Genomic DNA, 18,257 nt, shown 5'->3' on the forward strand with positions numbered 1-18,257 from the left:
GCAAAACATATTAAAAACTGTAGCTTTTCTTATCTGTATGTATATATAAGTAATGTTTTTAAATTATTAAAATTGATTTCAAAATACAACCCCATATCTGCTGTATTATATACAGCATCATGGAGGATAAGAACCACCTTTAGCCCTGCCCATTCCCCCTTTAGCCCCGCCCTTTCCCCTTTAGTCACGCCCATTCCCCTTTAGCTCCGCCCATCCCCTTTGCCCCGCCCATTCCTCCTTCAGCCCTGCCCATCCCCCCTTTAGCCCCACCCATTCCCCCTTTAGCCCTGCCCATACACGATTTAGCCTCGCCCATTCCCCCATTAGCCTCGCCCATCCCCCATTTTGCCCCGGCCATCTCCCCTTTAGATGGTGGGGTTTTTTTGGGTCCTGAGAGGATTTTTGGATTTCTGGGGGGGTTTTGGGGAATTTTGGGGAAATGTGGGAGGATTTTGATGGAATTCAGGGAACTTTGGGGAAATTTAGGCGATTTGGGGAATTTTATATGATTTTTATTAGATTTAGGGGGACTTGGGGGGATTTTTTTGGGAATTTGAGGTTTTTCGGGGGGCCCTGAGGAATTCAGAGAACTTTGGGGAAATTTGGGGGATTTGGGGAATTTTGGGGGATTTTTATTGGATTTAGGGGGACGTGAGGGGATTTTTTGGGAATTTAAGGTTTTTCGGGGAGCCCTGAGGGGATTTTGGGGCTTTATGGGGGGATTTGGGGGGTTTTTTGGATTTCTTGGGGGTTTTTGGTTTGGTTTTTTTTTGTTTTTTGGGTTTAGTTTGGTTTTTTTGGGGGGGATTTGGAGGGGTCCTGAAGGGATTTTGAGGGTTTGGGGGGGTTTTTTTGAAATTTGGGGGTTTTTGGGGGGATCCTGAAGGGATTGTGGGGCAATTTTGGGTTTTTTGGGGGATTTTTGGGGTTCTCGGTTAGGCTTAGGGTTAGGGGTTTGGATTAGGGTTAGGCTTAGGGTTAGGGGGTTAGGGTTCTGCTCGGAACTCACCACAGCCCAATGTGGGATTTCTGGCTCAAGCTAGGGTTAGAGTTAGGGTTAGGGTTACGCCTAGGGTTAGGGTTGGGTAGGCCACAAAGCCATGAGCTCCAGGGACACTGATCATGCGAAAGGCAGGCCAAGTTAAGTACGGCACATCCAAAACCGTGCTCCCTCTTCTTCTTTCTGCAAGGGTTAGGGTTAGGGGCTCAGGTTAGGGTTAAGGTTAGGGGTTCGGATTAGGGTTAGGGTTAGGGTTATGCCTAGGGTTAGGATTGAGAAAACCACAAAACCAGGAGACCCAGGGACACTAACCATGTGAAAGGCTTGCCAAGGTGAGCACGGCACATCAAAACCTTGCTCCCTCTTCCTCTTTCTGCTCGGAACTCACCACAGCCCAATGTGGGATTTCTGGCTCAAGCTAGGGTTAGACTTAGTGTTAGGGTTACGCCTAGGGTTAGGGTTGGGTAGACCACAAAGCCAGGAGCTCCAGGGACACTCCCAATGTGAAAGGCTTGCCAAGGTGAGCACGACGCAGTAAAAACCTTGCTCTCTCTTCTTCTTTCTGTTCGGAATTTGGCACAGCCCGGTGCCCGATTAGTGGCTCAATCTATGGTTAGGGTTCGGGTTAGGCGTTCTCCTGGGGTTAGGGTTGAGAAAACCACAAAGCCAGGAGCTCCAGGGATACTCAGCATGCAAAAGGCATACCAAGGTGAGGAGGACACAGCCCAAACCTTGCTCCCTCTTCGTCTTTCTGCTCAGAACTCACCACAGCCCAATGCCCAGTTTCTGGCTCGAGCTAGGGTAAGGGTTTAGGGTAAGGGTTAGGGTTAGGGTTACGCCTAGGGTTAGGGTTGAGGGAACCACAAAGCCAGGCGTTCCAGGCGTACTCAGCATGCAAAAGACATACCCAGGTGACCGCAGCACATCCAAAACCTTGCTCCCTCTTCGTCATTCTGCTGAGAACTCGCCACAACCCTCTGCCGGATTTCTGGCTCAAGGTAGGTTTAGGGTGAGGGTTACGCCTAGGGTTAGGGTTAGGGTTGAGAAAACCACAAAGCCAGGAGCTCCAGGGACACTGATCATGGGAAAGGCAGGCCAAGTTGAGTACGGCACATCCAAAACCGTGCTCCCTCTTCTTCTTTCTGCAAGGGTTAGGGTTAGGGTTAGGGGGTCAGGTTAGGGTTAAAGGTAGGGGTTCGGATTAGGGTTAGGGTTCGGGTTAGGCGTTCTCCTGGGGTTAGGGTTGAGAAAACCACAAAGCCAGGAGCTCCAGCGATACTCACCATGCAAAAGGCAGGCCAAGTTGAGCGTAGCACATCCAAAACCTCGCTCCCTCTTCGTCATTCTGCTCGGAACTCACCACAGCCCAATGCCTGATTTCTGGCTCAGTCTAGGGTTAGGGTTAGGGTTATGCCTAGGGTTAGGTTTCAGAAAACCACAAAGCCAGGAGCTCCAGGGACATTGATCATGCAAAAGGCAGGCCAAGTTGAGCGTAGCACATCCAAATCCTTGCTCCCTCTTTGTCATTCTGATCGGAGCTCACCACAGCCCAATGCCCGATTTCTGGCTCAGTCTAGGGTTAGGGTTAGGTTTATGCCCAGGGTTAGGGTTCAGAAAACCACAAAGCCGGGATTTTCTTGGCCATATGCAGAGCCCAGCACTAGGAATAAAGGAATTCCTAGCTTTACAACGCCAAAAATGCAGTACCAGAGAGTTCTGTTATCCCGAGGACTTGGGGGATATTTGGCAAAAATTTCCGGGGGCCCAGGCTGGACCGAGCTTTTAACGCTCCCCGGATTCACGGGATCGGGGATTCCAGCGTGCCCTGCACGGGTTTTTTCAGGGAAGTCCCAAATCCTTCGTGTGAGCACGAAGCAGAATCCCCTGGGAGCTGTGAAGGCAACAGGATATTTCTTGGGAATTTTGAAGGATTGGGTGAGTCCTCAGTGTTAGGTTGGAATGAACGCAAACTGTCCGGGAGTTGCTGCTTTGGGGATGGCCGGGTCTGGGTTTGGATTTGTGGGCACCGAGTGTTCCTTGTGTCAGCTTTAGGTCTTCTGGATTGGTGGGAATAGTCAGACAAAAGAGAAGGCAATTGAAATGTGGAGCTCCATTCCCGGAGGAAATGGTCGGGATGGGAGAGGAAAGGCTGTGGAGCTGCTGGGAGCTCCTGGAGAACGAAAGGATCTGAGGCCTGGAGGCAAAAGCTGTGGAACAAAGCCTGAAAAGGGTGTGGGGTAGGGCGGGAGGGGGAGGAGGGCACCGTGGTGGGGGGAAAGAGGGAAAGGATCCCTGCTCCGGGAATCCAGCAGGGACCAGGAGAGGATCATTTTCCATCCACTGCTCTCAGTGGAATCCTAATAAGGACGGTGGAAGGGAAGTGATTCGTTTAGGTTTGGAATGAAAGGTGCTCTTGCAGAGGGGACTATTGACCTGTTAAAATTCTGTTGGATACAGGAAAAGAGGGAGGAAGCAAGCAGCTGGGGAATGAAGGGGTGGATTTTTTGGTGGATACAGGGAAAGACACGGGAAGCGCCTCTCAAGTAAAATGCACCTCACGGGCAGCACCAGGAAAAGCCTCAAGTGCCCTTTTTTTCCAAGCTCTGACATTCCAGAGGAGTAAGCAGTGGTCAGCCCATCACTTTCTGTATTCCTTGGATGCCCAGTGCTTTGTTGGGAAGAGATAATATTTGGAAATGAACAAATCCGGGGATGTAATTTCCTGATAGTAAAGCCCCAGAGAGCCTGGTTTTGATATCCTTCCAGCACCCAAACGCAGCAGAGGGAATCCTGGCGGAGCTGGAAAACGCTGTCGCTCCGTCGGTGGAATTCCTGGGAACTGGAAAGCAGCAGAAGCAGCAAGAACAGAGTTGGAAGCAGGCTCCAGCCGGGTAAGGCAGACACCAAATCCTTTGGAACTGGGCAGGGGTGGGAAGAATGAATTCTTACATTTGTAGCCCAGGGATTCCTGAGCAGGATCCCGGCAGGGAAGACTGCAGGGATCAGGCTGGGGCCTGATCGCAGCTGGGGGCAGCGAGCCTTGGAATTGGCTGAAGGGAAGAAAGAGGGATCCTTTGAGCACAAGGATCAGCTGTCAAATGTGGAGATGGCATCAGACAATTCCTCGGGAGGGTTTAGTTCCTGGGCCAAATCGATCTGCTGCCTTGTGAAGGAGCTCAGAGATCTGGGAAGAGCCCGACCAACGCAGGGAATGCACTGGCAGATAAAAGTGCTGGGGAACGGTGGGGAAAAGCATCCGAACAGGGGGCCTCGTTTTGTACAGGGACTGTACAAAAAATTGTCCAAAAGAATAGGAATGGAATGGGATTTTACGTATTCCTCGGAGGCCACAATCCGGTGGGAAGGCTGAGAGAAAGAAACAAAGCCTAAAAAGGCAGATGAGCCAAATCTGCCCAAAGCCTTCAATGGCCACATTCCCTGGCATTGCTGAGGACTTCAGCCAAGCTCCAAGCAAAAGGTGAGCCCCTGATTTTGGTGCCAAGGGAAACTCCAAGTTAAGAATAATCCAAATATGAAGCACTTCTCACAAAACTCAGCTTTGCAAACCTTTCTTTGGGCTAAAAAAGAAAAGATGGGAATGCCCTTGGCAGAAAAGCAGCTGTGAGGCACAGCAGGCTTCAAATGTCTGTCAGCAGGAGCTCCAGGAGAAACGGCTGCTGGCTCCGGGCATCCTGGGCTTTCCAGGCAGGTTTTGTACTGGATTGCAAGGCAGTTTTCCTGCCTCTGGGGGGTGGCACCTGCATCCCGCTGGAAAGGGAAAATGTGGAGAGAGGGGCAAGCGGGAAGACGGTTGCTGATGTGTGTCCTTGGATTGCAGTTCCTCCCGGTGAGTCTGTGCTGCTGGAAGTTTGAAGGAGATCAGTCCTGGAGTACGTGTGGGTTCACCTGTGGGGTTTGGGAGGGACGCTGGCCATGAAATTCCAGGGATGTTCCCCTTGCTGGAGTGAGAAGCAGTGGAAGCACTTTGCTGTCTGCTTCTTCATTGCCTTCGCCTCGGTCCCCTGGGGCTCCAGGTAATCCCCTCTCACCTTTGCTTTTCCAAGGGTCTCTAAATGAGGGCTTGAGCTTTGGTGCAGCTCCCTTTACAGGGAAGATCTGTTCCAGGAAAGGTCTCCTGGTCTGGACCGATGGCGTTGCAGGAAGAGCAGGAAACCCCGCAGCTCCTGTGGCTCCCTCATCTGATTTGCCTGCAGGCAGCAGCAAGGATCATTCCCAAGTGTCATCCCCTGGCTCCGTGACTCGGTGAGGTTGTGTTCCCCCAAAGGCCAGGGGCCGCTTTGTTTTGCGGCTCACGAAAGTCCAGCTCGGTGGTGCTGGGTTTGGTTTTTGTGTGTAATGAAGGCACTAAAAAATTCCCCTCCTTCACTGGCACAGCCCTGGAGTGGGAGCAGATTCCCCTTATCCCGCAGTTATCCCGCTCCTGCCCTGGATCCCTGCGGTGCCGTGTGTTCTCCAAGCTCACAGCACTGCTGGCTCTAAACAAGAAAAACAATCCCTGTTCCTTCTCTTCTCCGTCCTTGATGTTCCCAGGCCCTGCATCTCCCTGGCTATTCCCTGTGGGAGTCTTCATCTCCATCCCACCTTATCCCGATCAGGTAAGGGTCTGAGACGTGTTTAGCAGCAAATGCATTCCTGTGAAGAAAGCCAAGAGCAAAGAGCATCCAGATGCAGAGAAGTCTTTAGAAAAGCGTTCCAGACGTGCAAGTGAGGGATGTGTCTTCCTGCATCTCCTGTTGTTTTTCTCTGTCACGTTTTGGAAGGGTTTCTCTCAGTGATTTCCTGCAGTCCAGGTGCGTCCCTTCTTTTGTCCAAATCCAGTGCCAGAGGATCGAACAACTGACGAGTGGGGCCTGGGATGAAAACGGTTCTCCTAAAATGAGGGAAACAATGCTAGAAGAGAAATGAGCATCCTTTTAATGCCTGGAATAAAAATGCTGGAAAAGGGCACTTTTTATTTGATATGGTGTCATTCTCCTTTTTTTTTTTCCATAGCTAAAACTCCACGGTGAGCAATCAGAGCAGAAATAGGAAATGCAGGAGTCTTGGATTCCACAGTGGGATTAACTTCCCTTTTCTGCTCTCTTTCAGGACAGGAAAAACCACTGAACTCGCCCCATCTTTGGGACCAAGAGCTTTGGTGCTGGAGTAGGCAAAGCCAGCTAGGGCCCCCCTTGTCCTGCCCATGGTGTGGGTCAGGGACAGGCTCCTCTTCTCCTCTGCGCTGGGATGAACTGCCTAGGGAATGCTATTTCTGACAGCCCGGTCCTAGCCCCGGCTACTGGAAATGGGCGGAGGTGAAGAGGCAAGTGCCAGAGTTGCTTGGGGATGATGGAATTGTGGTGTTTGGCTGTGCCCAGAGGGGCAGGTTGGGCATTTCTGTGTGTCTGAGGACCGGTTTGGGTGCTGGGGAGCCCGGGGAGCCGAGCTCTCAGTGCATTCCCAGCTCACCCGGGGGTGGGAGCTGGTGCAGGGCTCTGGTCGGGCTCGGGGCAGGCCCTGGCCCCGGCACAGACACGCTGGGGTGGTTTGGGGCCGCTTGGGGAGCCGTGGGAGGAGAATGAGGGATGGTGCTGGGCGGAGCGATCGGCCTGTGCTCGTGTCAGCGCAGCCGTGCAGGGCACTGGGATCTGGGTAAAACACCGGCTCTCCTGGTGTTCAGGGATGCAAGGTCTGTATTTATCCATACATATTTATCCCTATATTTATCCATATGTTTATCCATGGATTATCCATATATGTTTATCCATATACATTTATCCATATATTTATCCATGGATTTCCCCCTGTATTTATCCCTATATTTCCCCATGTATTTATCCAGGTATTTTATGAACACTCAAGTGCCATATCCATGTATTTTATGAGCACTTCCAGGGTTGGTGACTCCACCACTGCCCTGGGCAGCTGTTCCAGCGCTGGACAACCCTTCCCATACTGGGCCAGGAGATGGATTCTGGAAATGCAGACTCCGAGGAGCAGGGGATTAAGGCAGCACTGGATTCCTTTATTCTCCCAGAAGGATAAAGGAGATTTATCCCCAGACGAACCAGAGGTGATCACACTGAGGTCATCAGTGGGATTTCTTCCTTACTCCCACAAATACCCACTGGGGTGACAGAGTTCCCTACAAGGGCAGTGTTGGAAGGAGCTGCTGGAATGTTTTGCTGTTTATTGGGATCCACACGATGTTTGGTGTCTCTCAGAGCTGTTCCAGGCTCTCCACAGACCCAAACACTCCTCACACTTCTCCTCAGAGTAGAGAGGTTTCCCAGAGTGCTGGTTTTTAATTTCAGATGCTGGGATAACAACACGGCTTCAGGAGGCAGGAGACTCATTGTGCTGTGCCTCAGTCCAGGCAGGGACAACCCCCAGCTAATAAAAACCTCTTTAAAGCACAAGAAGTCCCATTAAGCTGATATTATAAAGGCTGCAAATTGAAGCAGGCCTCAATCAGAAAGCAGCAGAATTTAATTCCCCCCCTTGCCCATTTGCATGATGATCTCCTTCCTAATTGCCCATCTACGCTTTTCCCACAGAAGTGCTGTCCCGAGGTTGGAGATGGTTCCAGCTTTATGGAGCTTTGATCTTTATCTGCTTTTACTTTTTACAGAGCACAGAACCCGAGAGTGGCAGCTGCTTTCCTCTTGTTCCTCCTGTGGCAGTGAACTGCTCTTCCCGAGGACGGCTGCAGGAATTCTCAGGCAGCAGAACGTATGGAATGCCAGGCACGCTACAGAATTCCAGTGGGAGCAGCAGGAACTTCTGTTCTTTACTGGCAGGGCTGTGCCATGAAGGGGAGCTCAGAGATATTGGTCAGCTCAGGGAATGAGCCTGGCTCATGGTAAGGAAATTCACTGTGCAGTTACTTCGGGCCCTTCTCCTTCTCCTCCTTCTCCTCCTTCTCCTCCTTCTCCTCCTTCTCCTCCTTCTCCTCCTTCTCCTCCTTCTCCTCCTTCTCCTCCTTCTCCTCCTTCTCCTCCTTCTCCTCCTTCTCCTCCTTCTCCTCCTTCTCCTCCTTCTCCTCCTTCTCCTCCTTCTCCTCCTTCTCCTCCTTCTCCTCCTTCTCCTCCTTCTCCTCCTTCTCCTCCTTCTCCTCCTTCTCCTTCTCCCTCTCTTCCCAACACCAGTTCCAGACCTCAGTATAATCCATGTTCCCACAGCCTGACCTTGCAGTTTTCCCAGTTTAGCAGCCCCAGCAACACTTGCAGCCTCTCTGTCTGGACTTTGTCTTGCTGAAATCTCCCTTTGTTGATCCTTTGCTGCCTCACCTTTTATCCAGCAATAACGTGCAGTGGGTGGAAGCTTCTCAGAATTCCCTCCCTGTTCCACTGGAAACATTCCCAAGTGGAAGCAGCTGCACTGCCCATCAGCACTTGCCTGCTTTTAGGGGTGGTTGAGGCATGAAGGATGCAACAAATGGAGTTGGCTCCAAGGGGATGAAATGCTCCCCCTGAGGCTGCTCAGAGAGCTGGAGCTGAGGAATCCGGGTGGGAATCACTGCAGGAAAAAGGAAGGAAAAGAGAGCAGAGGAACAGGGATGCAATTCCAACCTCTCCAAGGACTGGGATGGGCACATTCACCATCACCATTTAATCTAGACACGATTTCTTCTTTGCCTCTGGCTGCCAGGAGCAGGATGAGCAGTTTAATGAGTTTAAATAGTGAATAGTTTAATTAGCTGGAAGAGGCTGGATCAATAGCTGCTTAAACAAACAACTGGATCCCTGTTTCCAAGCTTGGATGTAGTTTTGGAAGGTTCCTGGCAATTTGGCAGGGATTAGTGATGCTGAGAATGTGCTTTTTTGTGGGTTTGGGGCTTTTACTCCTGTTCACGTGGCTGCTCTTTTTCATGTTGAGTGGAAAACAGGAGGGAAAGAGCAACGATGGAAGGAATTCCACTCTTGCTGCTTCAAGGGATGGATCAGGAAGGGAACAGGCTGCAGGGAATTTGGAGTGCAAACTGAGATCTCTCCGATATTTTCGGCTCAGTCAGTCCATCAGTGCTTGGTGGCTGTTTAGGCCACGTGCAAGGTGAATGATGGTGCACATGGCAGAGCTGCTGGTGGCTCCTTCCCCTGCCCGGCTGTCAGTCACCCTGCAGGGTGCTGGAGCAGCGTGCCAGAGGCCGTGGATCCTATGGATCCCATGGATCCCAGGGGCGTGATCAGGAGCCTGGGCCTGCTGGCCACTCCTTGCTCTCTCTTACCCTGATTTTTCAGCTCTGCAGCGAATCCAGCTCGAGCTTTTCAACCCTTAAAAACCCAGGGACCTTTCATGTCTGTTCTCAGATCTGGGATTTAAATCCAGCCCTTATCAAAGCACCCCGTGACCAGGCAGGCCCTGAATCCCAGCAGGGATCTGATAAAGAGGGACCTGACATCCTAAAGAAACCCTTTGAAATCCTGCTGGGATTGATTTGTATCCATAATGGAGCCCCGAGCTCTCTGCCAGGGAGAGATGAAGCTGCTCCTTTGCTTTATCATCCTCAGGCCCTTCCCAGCTTTGAGGGAAATTCACTCCCTCTTCAAGCCCCAAAATCATGGAAAAGTTCCTTTGTATCCTTCTCTCCACAGCCCCTACGTGGATTAATCAACTTTTTATTTGATATGGTGTCATTCTCCTTTTTTTTCCCATGGATAAAACTGCACAGTGAGCAATCAGAGCAGAAATATGAAATGCAGGAGTCTTGGATTCCACAGTGGGATTAACTTCCCTTTTCTGCTCTCTTTCAGGACAGGAAAAACCACTGAACTCGCCCCATCTTTGGGACCAAGAGCTTTGGTGTTGGAGTAGGCAAAGCCAGCTAGGGCCCCCCTTGTCCTGCCCATGGTGTGGGTCAGGGACAGGCTCCTCTTCTCCTCTGCGCTGGGATGAACTGCCTAGGGAATGCTATTTTTGACAGCCCGGTCCTAGCCCCGGCTACTGGAAATGGGCGGAGGTGAAGAGGCAAGTGCCAGAGTTGCTTGGGGATGATGGAATTGTGGTGTTTGGCTGTGCCCAGAGGGGCAGGTTGGGCATTTCTGTGTGTCTGAGGACCAGTTTGGGTGCTGGGGAGCCCGGGGAGCCGAGCTCTCAGTGCATTCCCAGCTCACCCGGGGGTGGGAGCTGGTGCAGGGCTGGGTGACAGCCTCTGGTCGGGCTCGGGGCAGGCCCTGGCCCCGGCACAGACACGCTGGGGTGGTTTGGGGACGCTTGGGGAGCAATGGGAAGAAAATGAGGGATGGTGCTGGGCGGAGCGATCGGCCTGTGCTCGTGTCAGCGCAGCCGTGCAGGGCACTGGGATCTGGGTAAAACACCGGCTCTCCTGGTGTTCAGGGATGCAAGGTCTGAGAGACTGGATTTACTTGGGCCTTTCCAGGACAGCAGGAAGGAGAGGAAATGTGGTGCCAGAGGTGCGTCCCCTCCGGTTGCATTTCCCTCTTTCCCATTTCCATTTCCTCCTCAGTGCAGGTGTCCCCTGCAGCCCATGAGCACGTGGCCGGTGACAACTCCCTGTCTGTAGAGGGATTCCTTATGGAACAAGGGCAGATGACACTTGTGTGAGGCTTACGACTGTTAGAATTAGACCAGGATGGGTTAAGAAAACTAGAATCGTGTGTTAATCTTACTGGTCAATTAACAAATAGAATCCACACTTCTGTAAGAAAAAATAGAGTGTATGGAGCATACAGAAGAAGCTGGTTTTGCCTGTTGCTGCTGCTTGGCTTTATCATGTAACCCCATTCGAACTCTGCCTTCAAGACAGCTGTGAGACCGTGAAATAAAGAACTCAGCAGAACAGCAGCCTCCTCTGCTCTTTCACCCTGGTCCGAGAAGGAGGGGTACCATGTCAAAGGCTCAACACTTGCCTTTCTGACTTTGTTTCTAAATTCTACCTTTCTAATTTTGTTTGTTTCTAATTTTTTTTTGTTTCTAACTTTGTTTGTTTTTAACTTTCTACCTTTAGAAATGTGTTCGTTTCTTGTATTTTACCTCTTTGTTTGTTTCTAAATTTCTGCTGTTGTAACTTTGTTTCTAACTTTCTACTTTTAAAATTTCATTTGTTTTTAACTTTTTACCATTCCTCCCAGGGAGGGATGTGTGCAGAATACTAAAACGTGTTAAGTTCTTCATTTTTACATCTATAGACAAATGCTACTGATTTAGATGTAAATTCATTTGGAAATGAGCCAGCCCTCTCTGTCTACTCTGTCGCATACAGCAATATAAGAAGCTGGGAATAGAGATCCGCAGGTTTTGAGAATAACGAGCCGGCGTTTTTCTGTAGGAAGGAAAGCAGCAAGCGCCTGGCCGCAGGAGCCGAGACGCTCGGGCTGCAGGAGCTGCAGAGCGCCCGGAGCCGGCTTTTCCCTGTGCTCTGTGCCTGCCCCCGGGCTGAGCTGGGCGGCGCTGCTGCCGCCTGGTGGCGAGAGCGCGGCACTGCCGCCCCCGACACGGCGCCCCGGCGCTGCTGCCGCCCGGTGCCGGCTGAGCCGAGAGGGCGGCGGCCTCGGTGGCTGCCGAGCGTGGCAAGGAGCGGGAGCGAGCGGGGCGGTGTCTGTCAGCGGAGGGGAGGGGCGAAGGGCGGTTCGGAGCCGAGGGACACGGCCCTGCGTGAGCGGGGCCAGAGCGGTGAAAAGGAGTGGGCGCCGTGCGGGGCGGTGACCGCGGGGAATGACAGCGCGGGGGGCGGCCCGGCGGGGCCGGTTTTGCCGGGCGGCAGAGGCGCGGTCGCAGCGCGACCCGGGGCGGGGGGCACCGGGCGGGCACGGTTGGAATAGAGATGCCAATGTGCCGCTCTCGAGAGGGCTGCTTGGAAAGGAAGGCGCAGTTGGGCGCTTTCGGGATGGCGTTAAGTGACGCTTTATTAGCACCTGCCAGGACCTTGACGAGGGCGAGTCACACTTCCGCCACACTCAAGATGGCGGACGCACTAGGCCCCTGCGAGAGGTGTCCCTGCCGATGCCTGCCGCCGGTCGCGGAGCTGTCGCCCGCCTCTGGCGCCGCTGACCCCACCAGCCGTGTCCTCGCACCGGGATGCGCCGCGGAAAATCGCGCGGAAAGCGCGGGGCCGGCGTCGGAGTCGGGGCCGGATTCAGGCAGCCGAATAGACAGAAGCCCTTGGGGACGGGGACCTTAAATGCACCACACTAAAGATGGCGGCTTGACCGGAAGTGGCTTCTGCCAGCACCCAAGATGGCGGCGAAGGGCGGAAGTTTTGTCACCGCCACACTAAAGATGGCCCTTGTTACGAGGATTTTTTTTTTTGACCTTCTCAATATGGCGGACTGGAAGGCCTCCCGGTCCGTCTACTCGGCTGCCTGAACGCGACGCCGATGCAGACCCAGCGCTTGCACGCAATTTTTTGAGGCGTTTCCTGCTATGCGGACACCGACTGTGGGGTCAGCGGCGCCTGGGGCAGGCGGGAGCATTCAGGCAGCCGGATAGACGGAGCGGGGGGGGGGGCGGGGGGGGGGGTCCTTCCGGCCGCCATCTTGAGAAGGTCGAGTAGCCACATCGGTGCGGTACCGGTGACTTCCGCCCTTCTTCGCCAGGAGCGGCGATGGCGGGGAGCCCGGGGAGCAGCGCTGCCGGGCCGGGGGCACCGGGGCGGCTGCTCCGGGCTCGGAGGTGAGCGGGGAACGGGGACAGCCCCCAGCGGACGGCGGGGGCCCCGGGGGATCGGTATTCCGGCCCAGGGATGGGTGTTAGGCACAGGGATGGGTGTTTGGCACAGGGATTGCTGTCCTGGCACAGCGGGAGCTGCGGGCATGGGGCACCGGAGCTGCCTCGGCTGTGCGGGGCCCAAGGCGTCGCTCCGGGGTGGATTCTGTAGGGGACAAAATGAACATTTTGGGGTAAAATCTGGGTTAATCTGCAGGGGAGAGAATGAACAGTTTGGGGTAAGAATGAGCTGATTGGTGCTCGCCGGAGGGACCAGCTCAGGCTGGTTCTGTGTTGCTGTGAAGAATTTGCTTTGTGGAAAGAAAGACACCTGAGACTGCCGCGGGAATCCTGGGGTGGAGCCGGGAAGGAAACCTGGTCTGACTGCGGGAATGGGAAGGGGGGGTCAGGAGGGGTCCTGGTCGGTCACTGGAGCCGCCGCCGGGAAGGCGACGTGTAACAATGTATAGCGAGGTGTAAGGAACATATTGATTACTGGATTATCTATAACGAGGTGTGAGGAACATATTGATTATTGGATTATCTATAACGAGGTATAAGGAAGATATTGATTGCTGGACTATCTAATGATACTATATAACAATCGTACAAGGAGATCTATATAAAAAATCCTCCATGGTCATCCTTCTCCCAGCCCCGCTGTGTTTTCAGGATCTTGGGGGCAGAGTTTGGGTCTGAACAAGGCTCTCGGGCACAGGGTGGGATTCTTGGGGTGCAGGGCCAGGATTTGGACTCAATGCTCCCTGTGGGTCCCTTGCAGCCCAGGAAATGCTGCGATCCTGTGCCTCTGAGGGTGAAATAAAGGGGAGCGGTGGGGTTTGTGCCCGCTGTGTTCACGGCCCCGCCGGCTCAGGGCGGGTTAAAGGCGCAGCTGCCCCGAGACAGCGGGACCGGCCGGGGCTGCTCGCTCCCGGTGCTGCCGCCCCGTGGGGAGAGCCCGGCACTGCAGCCCGGAACGGCGCTGGACCACGGGATGGGCGTGGAACAGCAGCGCAGGGGATGCTGAGGCAGCCCAGGGAATGCTGCGGTCCCAGGGAAGGCTGAGGCATCCCCTGCCCGGGGCACTCGGCAGCAAACCCCTGATGTTGAGCAGAAAAAGGAAAGTTCTGGGTTAGTGGGAGGAGGTTTCTGGAATGGAGCTGGGACAGGTGCTGATCCACGCATGGAATCACGGGCTGGTTTGGCTTGGAAGGGACCACCAGGATCATTTACACTCTGTTTGTTGTCTGATTGCACAGCGAAGAACATCCAGAACTGCCACCTCACCCTCACGGACAGCAGGAATGTCTTCCACAGCTCTTGTTTTGCAATGGGAATGGCTGTTGGGAGCTCTGGCAGGACCAGGTAAGAAGAGAAATGGGATCATTCTGGCTGCTGCTGGAGGTGGTTTTCTGCTTTCCGGCTGTTCTTCTCATTGATCCTTTCACAGCAGTGTTCCTGGGCACATTTGAGGGTAATTCCAGGAATTTGAAACCAGATAAAAACTGGTGGGGAAAAAATGTGAACCTGATCCATTTCTAGTAATTCCAAGCTTCTCCCACAGCACTGTTCCAGGGGAAAGCTGATGAAAGGATAAAGATGCAGAGGAACAAGTGCTGTAAACCCCCCTGGCTCTCTGAGAGAGCAAACCTTCCAGTAATGCCAGTACATCGCTCTGAGAGACTCTGGGATCACAAGGTTTTCCAGGAAAGCAAAACAAAGACAGAGATGAGGGAATAGGCTTCCATTTAAGAATGGTTTGGTGGGTGTAGGAATGATTCTTGTATGTTTGATGCTTCCCTTTTTATTCCTGAATAATTTAAAAATGATTCCTTGAATGAATCATCTAAATTTGGGAATTTAAATTTGAGAGGGAACAGTGCAACATTAATACAGGCAGAGATCATGGAATGATGGAATGGTTTGCATTGAAAGCCCCATCTCTGAGCCTGTTCTGGGCAGGCTCCTGCCCATCGGCCACTCCTTGCAGGTGGACATGGAAGTGATGGAGGCGTTCAGGGAACGCTGATTGTTTTTCCCTGCCTCTGGCAGTCAGGTCACTACAAAGATTAATTGACCTCTTCCAGTGGGGAGACATTTAAACAAGAGGTGCCAAAAAGAACTGGAGCTTCTGCACGATGAAATCTGCAAGTCTCCAAGTTAAAATCCCCCCTGGATCGTCACCGGTCCGATTTCCATGGACTGGTCACCTTGGCCAGGAGTGTCCAATCCTGCTGTCAATGCACTGGGCCGGGGTCTCATTTTCATGTAAAGACCCTCTGGGTGCCCCCGTCACTGGAAAGACCGGACTGGGCTCCCAGGGCAGTAATTCCAGGTGTTCTCTTCATGGGAATAGCACAGGAGCCTTCCCCTTGGCCAGAGGAGCGGCCAGTGCCTCCCTCAGTCCACAAATCCCCAGGACAGAACACAGAGAAAGGAACAGGAATATGGAAATCCCCCACAGTGGGAGATTCTGGTGCTCTGGATTAGATTTTGGATTTATAACGTTAAAGGGAGGGGTTTCAAAGACTGAAATATTATGTTTTATGACTCAAACATTTTCTTAAAAGACTTTTAAAACTGTATTACAAAAGCTGCAGAAGACTCCCACACCCTGAATGGGGCCCCGAGGCCTGACACTGCTCGCTGATGAAGGTAAGATAAAGTAACAGCTCAGGGCTGGGGATATTCACGGAGCTCAGGCTTAACACCTCCAAGATGAGGAGCACAGCCCCAGGGCTATCAGCTGCCCGGGCTGGCACCAAGGGGTGGAGGGAGGAGAGGCTTTGGGTACCTTGGAAAAGCCGGTGGTCACAGCCGCAGTGACTGCCCATCCTGCACTGTGCAGAGCCCGGCTGCGGGGTCCTCACCGGGGGGAGGAAGCTCATCCACAGCAGAAGGGGTGACATGGCCCAGCACAGGGGCCCCCAGACCCTGCACCAGAGCACCAGAGATGATGCCACAGACCCTCAGTGTTGCAAGGGACAGCGTCAAGCCGGCCCCTGCAAGAGAGGCACGTGGGCGTTCCCAGCTGGCCCAAAGTGTGCATTAACCCACGGAATTCTGCACCCTTCGGCTGGGGCAGCGTGTGGCGGCGTGGCCACGGCGCCCACGGGGGACCCTCCCCACCGGCAGGGCGGATGGAGGGGAGCAACGAGACGTCGTTGGCACCCTCAGATGGGGGATGGGCTTCCATCCAACTCCTCTCCCTGTTCCCCCACGCACCCTTCTGTTTTCTGTTTCTCTCTCTTCCCTTCTCTTTGCCTCTCTACTATTAAATAAAATGCATCCATTTTTTTGGCAACAACATCTAGCCTCGTTTGGTTTTAATCTCGTTTCTGGGGATATTTTGAACCTTCTAAGTTCTTTCTGGTTTAGGCACAGAGACTGAGCTTGCTTTGCTTTTCTGGGTTTAAACCGGATCGTAACAGGGCAGGTGTGGAGGGGTTTTTCTCCCTCTCCTGTTCATTAGTGTTACCACTGCTCTTGTTGCTCTCACTATGTGTTGTCATTAATCTCAAATGATTGTATTTGGTTTCCATTCTTAAACTGTTCTGAGCTGGAATTTTGTCTCTGGTCTCTTCCCCATCCCACGGGGGGGTGAGGGAGCGGCTGCTGGTGCCCAGCTGGGGTCCAGCCATGGCCCTGGGCACTTCTGGGGGCTCCGAACCCGAGGGACAGGAGCGGTTTTGGGCTCACAAAAAGAGACCCAGTGCTGCGTTTCTGGGGCTCAGAAGCAGGCGCAGAGCTTAAAAGCAGAGACTAAATCCTGCATTGTGGAGTCCTATTAGCGCAGGCTGAGGCCCTAGGGTATATCACTGTCCCACAGCCGTAGGGAGGAGGAGGAGGAGAGAAGATCCAGCAGGCAGGAATTGTGCAGCAAGATTGATTAATTATTTTACAAACTCTTTTATAGACTTCTTTCTTCACAGTCTAATTGGACAAAGGATCAGCCTCCCCTTGGGGGTGATTGGCTAAAATCCTAAAACATCCATTGTCAAAATATTTTTCTACTGTACCATAAAGAAGACTTTTCAAGGTTGCAGGTGGCTTGGTTGTTTACATAATTCTGCTACCTCTTCTGTGAGAGAGAGAAGTCTGTCACAGAAAATAGCAAGAAAATCCTTGCTAGCAGCATTTCTCAATCTACAGAGTCCTGAGATCAGGCTGGTATGGCCAGAGTTGGGACTCAGAAACAGTGACTAAATCCTGTTTTCAGGGCTTGAGGAAGAGAGCGAGTCCTGTGTGTTTGGGCTCACAAAGAGAAACGAAGTGCTGCGTTTTGCTGGACCTGAATTAAAGGCCAAGTGCCGTGTTTTGATGCTCAAAGCGGGCTCTTCGGGCCAGGGCGAGTGTGTGTCTCTGAGCTCCGAGTCCTGCCTCAGGCACAGCCCGAAGCCGGGCTCGCCGGCCCCACGCAGAGCTCGGGAGCAGCGACTCAGCGCCGCGTCCGGGGCTGGCGGCAGAGCCCGGGGCCGCGTCGTGGGGCCCAAGGCGGGCTCCGGGAGGGGCTCAGGGCTGAGAGCGGAGCCCGGCCCGGCGCGTCGGGCCCGGCTCGGGATCCCGGGGCTGCCCGGGCGCCGGCACAGCCCCGGCTTCCCGCGGAGAGCCGGCCGGAGCAGGAGCGGCAGCGCCGGGCTCGGCCCCAGCGCCCGTCCCGGAGCGGCTCCTGCCGGTGCCGATCCCAGCCCCGATCCCGCCGGGGGAGAGGCGGCACCGCCCGGGATCCGCAGCGGCCGCCGGCACGACCCGGAGCCCCGGTCCCGGGAGCGGCCCCGGTGCAGCCCCGGTGCGCGGGGCGGGCCCGGCCCGAGAGAGAGGGGCGGGGCCCCGAGCGATGGAGCCGCCCCCGTGCCGGGCAGGGCGGGCCCCGGGGCCGGGCGGGGCCGGGGCTCTGGGGCGGGGCCGGGCGGGGCCGGGGGCGGCTTCAGGGGCGGGGCCGGGCCCGGCTCAGGTGCGCGGGGCGGGGTCCGCACAGGTGCGCGGGGTCCCAGGGCGGCTGCGCAGGGCGGGGCCGAGGTGATTTAAGCCCCCGAAATCGCCCCTGCCGCCATTTGCTCCCTCAGAGCTCGGGGAGGCTGCGGCCGGGCCGGGCTCCCCCGGCGGGGCCCGGGAGAGGCCCCCGCTCCCCCTCTTTCTTCCCCGTTTCTCCTGCCCTTATCCTCCTCCTTCTTCCCCCGCTTATCACCTCTTTCCTACCCCCCCCCAGTTTCTTTCTCTCTCCCCCACACCCTCCCTGTCTCTCCCAGCCCCCTGCCTGCCCTCTCCCCAGCGCCCCCCCACCCTCTCTCCCTGCTCCCCTGTGCATCCCCGACCCCCCCCCGCCTCCTTTCTCCCCCACCCCTCCTTTCTCCCCTCTCCGTACCCCGCTCCCCAACCCGACTCCCCTCTCTTCCCCCTCCTCTGACCATCATCCCTCCCCCTCACCCGACCTTTCCCTTCCCCCCTCGTTCTCCCCAACCCACCCCGACTCCTCTCCCTACCCCATCTCATCCCTCCCCTTTCCCTCTTTCCCCCGCAGCCACGGGGCTCGGGGCGCCGGAGAATAAAGCCCAGAGGGCCGGAGCCCGGCGCCCCTGCCCTCGCTGGAGCC

General features: G+C 54.5%; 1 long non-coding RNA gene across 1 annotated transcript; it reads left to right on the forward strand.

Moving 5' to 3' along the window:
- The first annotated feature begins 15,128 nt into the window (after nt 1-15,128).
- Nucleotides 15,129-15,971, forward strand: LOC309582056. Its single transcript, XR_014227087.1, has 2 exons — nt 15,129-15,319; nt 15,513-15,971. It is a non-coding gene; the product is annotated as an uncharacterized lncRNA (long non-coding RNA).
- The last annotated feature ends 2,286 nt before the right edge of the window (nt 15,972-18,257 follow it).

This window comes from Coloeus monedula (assembly GCF_965178545.1).
Source record: "Coloeus monedula genome assembly, chromosome: 25".
In the NCBI taxonomy this organism is placed as follows: Eukaryota; Metazoa; Chordata; class Aves; order Passeriformes; family Corvidae; genus Coloeus; species Coloeus monedula.